General features: G+C 43.4%; 1 protein-coding gene across 2 annotated transcripts in view; it reads left to right on the forward strand.

The window, feature by feature from the left end:
• The window catches only part of LRCH1 (leucine rich repeats and calponin homology domain containing 1), a 270,741-nt gene that overhangs the window by 238,998 nt on the left and 16,871 nt on the right, over positions 1–14,872 (forward strand). The gene's annotated exons all lie outside the window — the stretch shown is intronic.

A 14,872-nucleotide genomic window follows, 5' to 3' on the forward strand; every position in this document is an offset into this window, starting at 1 on the left:
GGAGCGTCTTCGTGTGACGTCACAACTTTGCTCTGGGTGCCTCCAAGTTATTACTTTAGTTGCCCTCCTCTGGACCCTCTCCAGCTCTGCTATGTCTGCCTTGTTTACAGGAGCCCAGAACTGTACACAGTACTCCATGTGTGGTCTGACTAGCGATTTGTAAAGTGGTAGGACTATGTTCTTATCACGGGCATCTATGCCCCTTCTGATGCAACCCATTATCTTATTGGCCTGACACTGGTTTTAGCAGCTTAGTTTGCTGTTTATTAAAATTCCTAGATCCTTTTCCATGTCAGTGTTACCGAGTGTTTTACCATTTAATATGTACGGGTGACTTGCATTATTCCTTCCCATGTGCATAACTTTACATTTGTCAGTGTTAAACCTTTAGTGTCATCTGCGAAAATTTATATTTTACTATGCAAGCCTTCTACAAGATCATTAATAAATATATTGAAGAGAATAGGGCCAATACTGACCCCTGAGGTACCCCACTAGTGACAGTGACCCAATCTGAGTGTGTACCGTTAATAACCACCCTCTGTTTTCTATCACTCAGCCAGTTACTTACCCACATACAGACGTTTTCTCCCAGTCCGAGCATTCTTATTTTATATACTAACCTTTTATGTGGTACAAATGCTTTGGAGAAGTCCAGATATACGACATCCATTGATTCGCCGCTGTCAAGTCTAGAACTTACCTCGTCATAGAAACTGATTAAATTAGTTTGGCATGACCGATCCCTCACGAAGCCATGCTGATATGGCGTTATTTGCTTATTTCCGTTGAGATGCTCTAAGATAGCATCTCTCAGAAAACCTTCAAACAGTTTACCCACAACAGATGTTAAACTTACCGGCCTATAGTTTCCAGGCTCTGTTTTTGGACCCTTTTTGAATATTGGCACCACATTTGCCATGCGCCAATCCTGTGGGACATTCCCTGTCAGTATAGAGTCCGCAAATATCAGAAATAAGGGTCTGGCTATGACATTACTTAATTCCCTTAGGATACGGGGGTGTATGCCATCCGGTCCTGGCGATTTGTCTATTTTAATCTTTATAAGTCTCTGATGTACTTCTTCCTGAGTCAGACAGGACACTTTTAATGGGGAATTTATTTTTACATTCTGCATGTCAACTGACAGTTTATTTTCCTCAGTGAATACATTGGAGAAAAAAATATTTAACAGCTTTGCTTTCTCCTCGTCTCTCTCTGCGACTCCCCCCTCATTTCTCTTTAAAGGGCCGACACCTTCAGATTTATACTTTTTAACATTTATATAATTGAAGAACATTTTAGGGTTAGTTTTACTCTGTTTGGCAATTAATCTCTCGGTCTCTAGTTTGGCCGCTTTTATTTATTTTTTTACATGTTCTATTTTTTTCCTTCTAGTTTTTTAGTGCTTCCGTGCTACCCTCCTGTTTTAGTGATTTATATGCTTTCTTTTTGTCATTTATTGCTTTCTTTACAGTTCTATTTATCCACATTGGTTTCTTTTTGTTCCTTAACCTTTTATTCCCATACGGTATGCACCTTTCACAATGAGATTTAAGGACTTTGACCCAGTTAGTTAGGCCTATAGCCTCTCTTAGTTGGCTAAATTTAGCTTTTTTGAAGTTTGCTATTTTTGTTCTTCCCTGTTGAAACGCTCTTTTGAATGATAATTGGAAGGTTATTACTTTATGGTCACTATTTCCCAGGTGTCAACCAACCTGCACGTCTGTTGTTCTGTCAGGCCTATTGGTTAATACTAAGTCCAGTATGGCTGTCCCTCTAGTCGGGTCCTGGACCAGTTGGGAGAGGTAATTGTCTTTGGTTATTGCCAAGAACCTGTTTCCTTTATGAGATATACAAGTTTCAGTTTCCCAGTCTATATCTGGGTAGTTGAAGTCCCCCATAATAACCACCTTATTATGATTTGCCGCCTCGTCTATCTCGTTTAGTAGTAGATTTTCTGTGGACTCTGGTATATTAGGTGGTTTATAGTAAACTCCTATTAGTAATTTATTGTTGTTTTTAGCTTCAGGTATCTCTACCCACAGTGACTCCACATTTTCATGTCCCTCACTTATATCTTCACGGAGTGTGGGCTTTAGACAGGACTTTACATAAAAGCTGACCCCTCCCCCTCTCCGGTTTTGACGATCCTTTCTAAACAGACTGTAACCTTGTACATTAACCGCCCAGTCATAGCTATCATCCAGCCATGTCTCAGTAATTCCCACTATGTCATAGTCCTCCTCACACATCACTAATTCCAGTTCCCCAGTTTTATTAGTCAGGCTTCTGGAATTAGTATATATACAATTAAGAGGTTTATGTATATTTTTTACCCTACACCTTTCCTTCTGATCTGTTCTAGTCCCTCCTTCCATTCCTCCCCAGTCCCATTCCTCCCCAGTCCCATTACCTTGCCCCCGGTCTCTATCTGCACTATCTTCCCCTCCTATGATGTAATTTCCCTCCCCCCCAGTCCCTAGTTTAAACACTCTTCCAATCTTCTAGCCATCTTTCTCCCCAGCACAACTGCCCCTTCCCCATTGAGGTGCAGCCCGTCCCTACGATAGAGCCTGTAGCCGATAGAGAAGTCGGCCCAGTTCTCCAGGAACCCAAACCCCTCCTTCCTACACCAGTTCTTGAGCCACTTGTTATTCTCCCTAATCTCCTGCTGCCCTTCTTGTGTGGCTGTAGTAGACAGGTTAAAAAATTCACGAATTTGTCTGTTACATTTTCGGGTGAAATTCACCAATTTTTAGGCGTGATATACCACTGCTATACCTATTAGACGGGTTAAAAAAAATCGCTAATTTTTCTGTTACATTTTCGGGTGAAATTAACCAATTTTTGGCTGTAATATACCCCTCCTCTACCTAGTTGACAGCTTAATAAATTTCACTAATTTTTCTTTTACATTTTCGGGTAACATTAAACAATTTTTGGCTGTGATATACCCCTGCTCTTCCTAGTAGACAGGTTAATAAATTTCACTAATTTTTCTGTTACATTCTTGGGTTGACATTTTACAATTTTGGACGTGAATAAACCCCTGCTCTGCATAGGTGACAGGAACAGAAATTTTCAAAAATAATCAGTTCCATTGGTGGGTGACATTAACCCATTTCTGGTGATGAAAAACCCCTACTCTGCATAGGTGACAGGGGCTTAAATTTCCAAAATTCGTATTTAAGGAACGCGCTGTAAAACGCTCAGGTCTGAACCCAGCCTAACGCTCCCTCTCCGGCGTGGATCCCTGATTTGCCGATAACCGTGATCAACATGGTAGGCTCAGAAAAGAACATCGAAAGTTGATAGAGAAGATATCCAAATGGATGGTGGACATCACGGTGGCACCTCTGCATAGGCGACAGGAACACACATTTCAAAAAATCGTCTGTTACATTGTCAGGTGACATTTTACAAATTTTGCCGGATAGAAACCCCTGCTCTGCATAGGTGACAGGGACTTAAATTTCTGAAATTCTTCTTTAATTGATGTGCGCCACCTCCTTTCATTCAATGCTTAAACTTTAACAAGTTGTCCCACATTTGCGCTTCAATAATTTGTCCCACATTTCCACTCTATCATATTTAATTTGAAACAATTAACCTCCCTTGGATGTGGTTTCTCTTTCTCACGCTCCCTCTCCGGCATGGAACCCTGATTTGCCGATAACCGTGATCAACATTGTAGGCGCAGAAAAGAACATCGAAAGTTAATAGAGAAGATATCCAAATGGATGGTGGACGTCACAGGGACGTGCGATCAGGCAGAAGTTATCTAGAGTCAACAAAGCGGCAGCAGGGCCTCTCCTGGCTAACGTTTCCAAATACAAAATACCACAGTGACTAAAATTTTTTATTAATCATTCCAATAACAAAGGCATGATGAAGCGCTCCTAGCGTGAAACAGCTGTAGCCGTACCTCCATTTGACCTATGTGCACAGACCTGCCTGTACCCTATTTTATAGAAGCCTAATAAACTTATCTTGGAATTGGTGAGTGCCGCTGTCTCCTTTGCATCTCTCTTCTGAATATTCCAATAACAGGGCATCTTAAGAGTCCTGTATTGTTATTTATCGTCACTACCTCCCCGAATCGGGAGTGGGTAATTGCCGCGGGCTCCCTTCTTTCCTTCAATTCTTCCGTTTTAATAGCTTCTCCCACATTGCCGCTTGATCACAATTAAATTTCATCCATTAATCTCCCTTGGATGTGGTCTCTCTTTCTCACGCTCCCTCTCCGGTGTGGAACCCTGATTCGCCGCTAACCGTGATCAACATGGTAGGCCCCGAAAAGAACATCGAAGGTTGATGGAGCAGATATCCAATTGGATCGTGAACATCACGGGGACGTGCGACATGGTGGGGCAGTATGTGTGACACACGCCTACACGTACTGAATGACGGGTCTGCCCCTTCAACTTCTGGGTCTCCAAATTGGGCACATGGCCTGAGCTTGCCCTTTACGCCTTGGAGGTGCTGGCCTGCCCTGCAGCCAGTGTATTGTCTGAACGTGTGTTATCACAGGTTATATTTCCCAATGTTTTGGGGTGTACCCTAATTTAAAAAAATAAAAATAAATTTAAAACAAAAAATCAGTGAAGGCTACCTCCTCCTCCTCCACCGCCGCTTCCACCTACACCGCCACATCCACCGCCTCCTCAACCTCCTACTCCATATGGACCTTGTCCTCCTAGAGCAGTGGTGGGCAACCTTTTTTGTCAACTGAGCCAAATATCGCCAAAACCACGATTGGAATTTCTTTCGAGAGCCACATTTTTAAAACCTAAAATATTGCATCAACAGTACCAGTGAGGACTATTAGGCTCATGCACACGACCGTGTGCCCGCAAAAAAGTAGCGCATGCTGAAGTGAATGGGTCCATGATGCGGGCTGCACACGGCTGTGTGCAGCCCGCATCAAGGACCCATTCACTTCAATGGGTCCAGGATCCGGGCGCATGCACTACTTTTTTGCGGTGCGGAGGCACAGCCAGAAGCACCACGGAAGCACACTGTAGCACTCATATCCCGGATCCTGGACCCATTGAAGTGAATGGGTCCATGATGCGGGCTGCACACGGCCGTGTGCAGCCCGCATCATGGACCCATTCACTTCAGCATGTGCTACTTTTTTGCGGTGCGGGCAGTCGGATGCGGATCGCGAACCCCATTCAAGTGAATGGGTCCGCGATCCTCATGCAGCTGCCCCATGGTCTGTGTCCGTGCATTGCGGACCGCTATTTGCGGTCCGCAGCACAGGCACGGCGCCCTTACATTCGTGGGCATGAGGCCAGAGTGTGTTTTTGAATACTTTTATATGTACTTTCTTTTATTTGGATTTTGATTATTATTTCATTTTATCTTTATCATTTTTTACTTTTCTTAAACTTGTCTGCAGATGTGGATGACGCACTTATGGGGGATATCTGTGGATGACGCACTTATGGGGGATATCTGTGGATGACGCACTTATGGGGGATATCTGTGGATGACGCACTTATGGGGGATATCTGTGGATGACGCACTTATGGGGGATATCTGTGGAGGGCGCACTTATGGGGGATATCTGTGGATGGCGCACTTATGGGGATATCTGTGGATGACGCACTTATGGGGGATATCTGTGGATGACGCACTTATGGGGGATATCTGTGGATGACACATATATAGCATAAGATGCTATATATGTGTCATCCACAGATATCCCCCATAAGTGCCCTCCACAGATATCCCCCATAAGTGCCCTCAACAGATATCCCCCATAAGTGCCCTCCACAGATATCCCCCATAAGTGCCCTCCACAGATATCCCCCATAAGTGCCCTCCACAGATATCCCCCATAAGTGAGCCATCCACAGATATCCCCCATAAGTGCCTTCCAGTAAGTAATGTATTAGTGGGGGGAAGGAAGGGGGCAGGGACACTTGCGGTGGGGCCGGTGCAGTGCACACACCGGGGGCAGCTCCTACCTTTCTGCTGCAGGACATTTCGTTCCTCCTGAGCGGCGGCCTCTTCACCACTCCACCCCTCCTCACAGTGGGCAGCCGAACTAGAGCCGCGCCTCCTGCCCCGCCATGCGCCTCCTGCCCCGCCTGCCTGCTTCATCCATAAAGTGGAAGGAGCAGACAGACGGGGCAGCAGGTGCATGACGAACAATTTACAAGCAGTCTGAGCGGCGCGATATGGCTGCGCGGCCGCCCACCCGCCAGCCCGAACCAAAGAGCCGCAGTGAAAGATCAAAAGAGCCGCATGTGGCTCGCGAGCCGCGGCTTGCCGACCACTGTCCTAGAGTAAGATTATTATTTTTTATTTTTACGTATTTTATGTTATTTAAAGTAATTTCCCTATCCAATTTTGTTTGCAGAGCACTTGCCATGCTCTTAACCACATTTTGCTGGCATTTGCAGCCCTCTAGCCCTTTCCATTACATTTTTACAGCCATTTTAGTGCTCAAAGTTCGGGTCCCCATTGACCTCAATGGGGTTCGGGTCCCGAACTCGAACTTTTTTGTAAAGTTCGGCCGAACCCGTCGAACCCGAACATCCAGGTGTCCGCTCAACTCTATTTACCACCCTTCTGTACCTTTACTGCAGACTGCTAGCAATTCATTCACAACTTCTAGTAGAAATAATAAAGGAATGCCACAACATACAGACATAAGAATAGAGGCTCCAGAATTGTTATTACATGGGGAATGTGTGTACCTGTTAAAACAGGCATGTCAGGTGGGGTGACAGGTCCTCTTTAAGTTATCTTCTTCAGATCGGTTATTTGGAGCAGTAATGGGTTGATAGTACATTTTCAGAAAGCATATGTTCAGCCTCTTTCACATGTCAGTGATTCACAGACGTGTTATCCTTGTTCACCTTCTTACAGCAGCCTAATCTAAGTGCTGCACAGTTTTTCTGCGCAGAGCAGGAATGCCGCTCTCACATGTGCGGTACTCGCCACTTGGGTAAGGAGGGGGCCAGGCCGGGACTTTGGCTCTGGCAAATTTACCATGTTTTACACGTAGAAACAGGCATAAAAGAGGAGTAAAAACTACTCCAGTCAGGGGCTGGAGTCTTTCTTACTCCAGGCGCACGGACTGCTAGGCATGCACATAAATCAGGCGGATCCTCTGGCAGTGCAGAGGGGAAAAAGACGATCTTTATAAATGACCCCCAATATTTGTATGTGCTGCATAAAACGTATGTAGTCACCTGATGAATGAGCTTGTCCATTAGGAGATTGATGATACATTCACTATGGGCAATTATCGGGATCATATGAACCTCTTATTCCCTATAATTTCCCTGATCCACAGCCTGGCTAAAAGGGGCTTTAGAAGTGGAAAGAGTACACATTTCCAAAGCATATAATAGAATACAAACCACTTGGATAAATAATTACAGCTTGTCAAATACCTTCCAAGTAGATTGTTGTGTGGTGTCTTGAAGTGCAGTTTTAACACTAAACAATAAGGACAAGCTTTCTTGTTCGCTTTCCATTTAATAACGTGATTATTATTTAATGTGGAGTGAAATTTGCCTGGATGTGCTATCCTGCAGTCGGCAAGAGTGCTGCAACAGGCACAGCGCTAATGCACATAAAATCCCTGTAATAGCAAGCCATACACTCCCCCTTTTATCAGCACGATTCCGTCCATATGTAATCTCATAAGTACATTTTTGTTTATTGTACCAAGGCTTTTTAAAACCCATTTCACACATAAAACGACATAGGAAATTATATACTTATCCTACGGCACAGTGCTTCAAGTGAGAAGCGGTTTTATTAACCCTTTAACTGCCAGGGGGTTCTGGACATTTTGGACCTTTGGTAACTGAGGCAATTTTCACACTTTTAACATGAAAAATAAAACCTAAATGCTAAATTTTTTTTTAAAAAAAGCATACTAATCCATACCCATATATTTTCTGCAAGTAGACACTTGGTACACTTGTCGAAAATGACACTTTAAGTGCCCAGACAGGTTCATGCAATATTTTGTCATACAAATTGACCCCATGACAGGTGCTTTTAATAGTCATAGATATCCCCTGAATATAGAATTTGGTTACTTGTGTATATTTTCTCTTGCGCAGTGGGGGGGTCAGCCCCTCGCTATTCAGTGAGGCTGATTATTGAATTATTTGCACAAATGGATTTGCTCATCACTTATGAAGATGTGTAGCGTTTGTACAGGTTATTTATGCTTACGTCTACACATACATATCTTCATAAAATCCATTGAAGAGACCAAATTTGTTAATTTCATCTTAATATTAAAAAAGGAAACGAGTAAAACACAAATGAGTGTACCCCCAAACCCTATACCGATATATTTCCTGAGAGGAGGCAACCTGACGATTGCAGTTGTCTTGATGTGCTGTGGACAGCCATGTCCACCTTTATTCATCTTCTTCTTCCATACAGCGGCTTCTACCATCTTCTGATATTCACATAGTAAACTAGCCAATCTGTCAGCTCAAGTATTTAGGCAGCCGCTTGTAAAGTGACATGCTGTCCACATGGGTATCTATTAAGCAAAAATAAATGTGTGTTACCGTATGTCTCATGCCTTATTAGGCCTCTTTCACATGAGCGTGGCGTGTGAGGGCCCAATAAGATGCGGGTGCGTTGCGGTAAAATGCGCGATTTTTCAGCGTGAGTGCAAAGTGTTTTAATGCGTTTTGCACCCGCGTGAGAAAAATCGACATGTTTGGTACCCAGACCCAAACCCGGACTTCATCACTGAAGTTCAGGTTTGGGTTAGGTGTTGTGTAGATTTTATTATTTTCCCTTATAACATGGTTAGAAGGGAAAATAATAGCATTCTTAATACAGAATGCAAAGTAAATTAGGGATGGAGGGGTTAAAAAAAAAAGAAAAAAAGTTAACTTACCTGCTCCATAGCTGCCGGTCTCTGTTCTATCTTCAGGACCTGGCAAAAGACCTGTGGTGACGTCATTGTGCTAATCACATGGTCCAATCACATGGTTCATCGCCATGGTGAGGGACCATGTGATTGGACCATGTGATGTGACGTCACCACAGGTCCTTAGCCGGCAGCTCAACATTACAGAAGAAGACAGAGATCCGCAACTACGCGATCAAGTGTACTCGGTGAGTTAATTTTTTTTATTTTTAACCCCTCCATCACTATTTTACTTTGCATTCTGTATTCAGAATGCAATTTTTTTCCCTTATAACCATGTTATGAGGGAAAATAATACAGATCTGGTCCCCAGCCCGATCGTCACCTAGCAACCATGCGTGAAAATCGCACCGCATCCGCACTTGCTTGCGGATGCTTGCGATTTTCACGTGGCCTCATTCACTTCTATGGTGCCTGCGTTGCGTGAAAAACGCTGAATATAGAGCATGCTGCGATTTTCATGCAAAGCCCTAGTGATGCGTGAAAATCACCGCTCATGTGCACAGCCCCATAGAAATGAATGGGTCCGGATTCAGTGCGGGTGCAATGCGTTCACATCACGCATTGCACCCGCGCGGAATACTCGCCCGTGTGAAAGGGGCCTTAGCGTTGCTTGGGACAATCAGGTAGAACTACATAATACTAAGTAGGCGGCCAGGATCCTGAATCTGACATATCGTGTGTACTTACAATTAGTTCCTAACTTTGCATTCTGCAGTTTAACCTAAAAAAAAAAAAATCTGGAAAACCGCTTTAACACATAAGGGATACACATAGAAGCTTTGTCAAAAACTGTTGAATGGTCATTGAATCCATTTTCTAACTATAAGGCCTCTTTTACACGAGCAAGTTTTCCGCACGGGTGCAATGCGTGAAGTAAATGCATAGCACCCAGACTGAATCCTGACCCATTCATTTTAATGAGCGTTGTTTTTCACTCATTGTTTCTGCGTTGTGCGGGAATTGCAGCATGTCCTATATTCTGCGTTTTTCACGCAGCCCTGGTCCCATAGTAAGTGAATGCGGTTTCAGTGAAAAACGCATTGCGTCCATTTGCAATGCGTTTTTCACTGAAGGTTTCTAGGAGATGTTGTTTGTAAAGCTTCAGTTTGTTTTTCACGCGCGTGAAAAAGGCATCAAAACTGATTGCATTGGCGCAGAAAAAACTGAAACACAGCGCAATTGCAGACAAAACTGAATTAACTTGCTTGCGAAATGGTGCGAGTTTCATTGAACGCATCCTGAGCCAATCCGTATCGTTTGTGTGAAAGAGGCCTAACTATGTTCAATTAGTTTTGCAGATTCTTACGTAAAGATACTCTATTCACTAATGCACTAATTTTACCTTTTGTGTGAATTTTTTGTGAGGATTCCCTATTCCATTGTTATTTAGTGGGATGTTGTCCTCTTGTAATTTGATCATTTGTACTGGTCACTGTCTACTGTACTATGCTTCCATTATGAGCAATGATACCACGTATAAAAGCTGAATGATACCGTATTTTTCACCCCATAAGACGAATGCCCCTGCGTCTTATGAGGCGAATACTAATGAGCTCATTACTACAGGAGGACCAGGAAGCGGTGAAGGCTCTGTACTCACTGCTTCCTGTTCGTCGGCTGTGCAGTGGCTGCGCACAGCGTGAGGGCGCTCTGTGACCTCATGCCGTGCGCGCCAGTTCACAGCACAGCCGACAACAGGAGGAAGCAGATCGCGGGCATTGAGGAGCGGCGGCGTCCAGGAGCAGGAGAGGTAAGTGTTTTTTTATTTTAAAAGACATGAGGCTGCTTGGAGCTGAGGCAATGGGGGTGATGAGAGGCATAATGGGGGTGATGAGAGGCATAATGGGGGCTAGTGGCGTAGCGTGGGGAGGACGTTGCCCCGGGCGCAAAATTGCATGGGACGCCAGGCAGCAGGAATTTCAATGTGGGCCATGGGAGCCTATGGCTCCCTTCCCCTCCGTTCAGCCTCATAGGCTTCAGGCTAGTGACCTCATGCGCCGGGGATGACATGATGACGCAGCGCAGGAGGTCACGGTGATGTGTTCCTGACCGCCTGCGCCGGGACGCTTGAAGACATGCCATAAGTGGTGACGGAGTAAGGAAGAAAGGTGAGTATTTATAATTTTTTTTAATAGGCAGACCATAGGGCACTATACAAAGGAGGCAATTATATGTAGAAAGAATGGGGGCCATGGACTGGGGGCATTATGGGGCTGGGGAACATTATACAAAGGAGGCAATCATATATAGAAAGAATGGGGGCAATGGACTGGGGACACTATGGGGGTGGAGGACATTGTACAAAGGAGGCAATCATATATAGAAAGAATGGGGGCCATAATTATTACAATAACAATACAGAGGTGCCATAATTATTACAATAGTAATACAGAGGTGCCATAATTATTACAATAGTAATACAGAGGGGCCATAATTATTACAATAATTCTACAGAAGGGACCATTATAATATTAATAATAATACAGAGGGGGCCATAAGTATTACAATAATAATACAGAGGGGCCATAATTATTACAATAATAATACAGAGGGGCCATAAATATTACAATAATTCTACAGAGGGGGCCATTATAATATTAATAATAATAATACAGAGGGGCCATTATATATTGAAATAATACAGAGGGCATTATACATATGGGCACTACGGGGGGAGGGGAGGTCTTTTATCTAGTGGAACTACAGAGGGTCATTGTAACTACATGGGGCACTGCAGCGGGTCTTTATAAATACTTGGACCACTATAGGAGGTATTATAACTACTGCAGACACTATAGGGGACTTTATTACTATTTCAGGCTCTTATAGGGGTATCTTATAGAGGGGCCTTCTTACTGCTGAGGGCATTATTATTGAGCACATATTAATGGGGATACTATTGGAGTTATAAGGCTGATAATGGGGGGTAATAAGAGGCATAAGGACTCATATGGGGGCTGATGAGAGGCATAGGGACTAATATGGGGGCTGATGAGAGGCATAGGGACTAATATGGGGGCTGATGAGAGGCATGGGGGATGATATGGGGGCTGATGAGGCATGGGGGCTGATATGGGGGTGATGAGAGGCATGGGGGCTGATATGGGGATGATGAGAGGCATGGGGGCTGATATGGGGGCTGATGAGAGGCATGGGGGCTGATATGGGGATGATGAGAGGCATGGGGGCTGATGAAAGGCATGAGGCTCTTATCAGAGGTCTGATTAGGGTCTTATTACCAATAGGGGTCTGATTGGGGCTGTCCGCTTAGGTCCGATTAACATTGGTGGTCTGACCTGAAGTGTAATGAAAAATATTTTTTTCTTATTGTTCTCCTCTTATGGGCCGGTGCGTCTTATAGGGCGAAATGACTTTACTTATGATATGGCAACGTTCACATCAGTATTTGAAAGTCCAGTATTCTTTTCCAGTATAGGAACAAAACACCAAAATTGCTGTATACAGCGTATACTGGCACCTGACAAGTCTGCTGAATACTAGCATTTAGACCCGTAATTTGTCCAGCTGAGTACCAGTACTCATGCTGGAAACCCGGTGGACTCCATTATATCTTAAATGGGTTCTGGGGTGTCCAGCATATGAAAAATATGGCAAGTCCAATATTCTGTTCCTATGACAGAAAGAATACCGGACTATCAAACGCCAATGTGAACGTAGCCTTACAATGATATGACATGACCTGTTGTGAACAAAATAAAAAAAATTGAAATTACATGCAGGTGGTAATTTGAAGCATGCAACATCTTTATCTGGGTTTTTATTAAACCTAATTTAGTGTATCAAGCACTTCATCCTCGGGGAAGATAGAAACCGCCTTGAAACTAGTTTATATGTTTTTTTACATTTTGTAAAAAAAATTGTTTTGCATTGCCATCCTTAGCCACTAGGAGGCGCAGCAAACCAACAAATAAAGTCAGCTGTCTGCATGATAGATCTTATTGTACATCTATAAAGTGTTGACAATAAAGGCATGGTATAGAGAGCATTTCAACAAAACATTATCCTGTGATGCCGTAATACATCTATTCCTTCATATCCATTTACTAAAAAGATGAGCAACATAATCATCAGCTTTTCCAGACCTCACTCCAACGAAACAGTCCTAGAGTGGATGGAGCAGAACGTACAGATGTGTGAACACGATCTCCAGTGAAAAGGCTTTGTAGACGAAGGGACAATGGATAGAAAAGTACTTGCCTTCGGCTGAGGGGGTTTTGTATCTTTTGAAAGCAGAAGCTTACTCCAGTCAGTGGTTAGCGATAGACAGTGTGATCCAGAAGAAGATGTGCACATCTGTAAACCCAGGGGGACATGTGGAGCTGCATCCCCAATTCTAGTTGTCTGTGGAAACCGAAGACAGGCTTACCATCAGACTCATTGTAGTAGGGCAGCTAGTTCAGATTACTGTGGAAATCATCAGTGAGATCTTTGCAGACATTCAATGCTGAGAGATTTCAGCCCGGAATTAACATCAGATATATGTTTCCTTTTAGTAAATAGATTGTTAATATTCTAACAGTTATGGAACATCTTTACTCATAACTACAGTAGAGGCGCAGTAAAATGCTGCAAAGTAAGAATGCTTTGAAAAAATTAAAAGTTAATAGTTTGATTTTATCAATTAACTAAATGCAAAGTGAATGAACAAAAAAGAGAAATCTAAATAAAATCAATATTTGCTGCTTTCAAAACGGCATCAACAGGGAGGTTGCTCCAAACATCTTCGAGAATAACCACAGATCCTCTATGGATGTAGGCTTTCTTAAATCCTTCCGTCTCCTCTTGTAATAGTCGATGACGTCGAGATCAGGGCTCTGTGAAGGCCATATCATAACTTCAGGACTCCTTGTTCTTCTTTACTGTGAAGATAGTTCTTCATGACATTGGCTGTGTGTTTGGGGTCGTTGTCCTGCTGCAGAATAAATTTGGAGCCAAAGACCTCACAGATGGTTTTGCATGATGGACAAGTGTCTTCCTGTATTTCTCAGCATTGGGGACACCAGTAATCCTGATCAAATCCCCAAACCTGCAAGGAACCTCCAGCATACTTTGCCGTTGCCTGCAGACATTCATTGTACCGTTCTTCAGCCCTTCAGCCAACAAACTGCCTTCTGTTACGCAGAATATTTCCCATTTTGACTCATCAGTTTACAGCACCTGGTAAAAAGTCGAGGAGAGATAGCACTACTCACTAATCCGCTTTGGTAGATCCAAACTGTGGCGGTGCCAGCAGTGTTGAGCCCTAGTCATGAGGTAGTCATGAGGTGAGGAGAAGACCGCGGCACTCAGTGTCTTCAAGATAGTTTCAGAGTGTATTCACCAACTGTGTGACATTTCGAGAGTCTTTCTCAAGCACCTGCTGCCATTTTTCTGCATCCCAGTTTTTGTGCATAGTTAGGTGGAAACAAGGCCAAGTGACTCAACTATTCACAAAAACATCGAAACTGGGATGCAGAAAAATGTTTTTGCTTTTAAGCCAACTTGACTTGGTGTCTGTATTCTGTTCTATATTCTGTATTATGTGTGTTGTATTTGAGGGTGTGCACATTTTTTTTGTTACATGGTTCTTTGACTCCTATTTAGCACCCCTGCCATTTTTTCATATCTCTATATTTTTCCATTACTTTTACATGCACCCTTTGCTTTCTTTTGTTCTTCTGTTGTTCTTCCTACGATTATATGAATAAATTAGCAACGAGGTGTTAACAGTTGGGGTTGTATGTCTGACACTGTTCATTCAATGCTGCCAGGGTCCGACTGTTTAGGGACACTACCCTTTTACAACTGGAATGGTAACACCTGGTTGTCATTTTATATATACATTTTAGGAGGGGTAACAGAAGAACGGCACAGTGCAAAGAAAAATGATCCAGAACGCTTATGGTATTTAATGGGAAATACAAGTATTTACTAAAATCA

Source organism: Bufo bufo, chromosome 3, assembly GCF_905171765.1.
Source record: "Bufo bufo chromosome 3, aBufBuf1.1, whole genome shotgun sequence".
Lineage (NCBI taxonomy): Eukaryota > Metazoa > Chordata > Amphibia > Anura > Bufonidae > Bufo > Bufo bufo.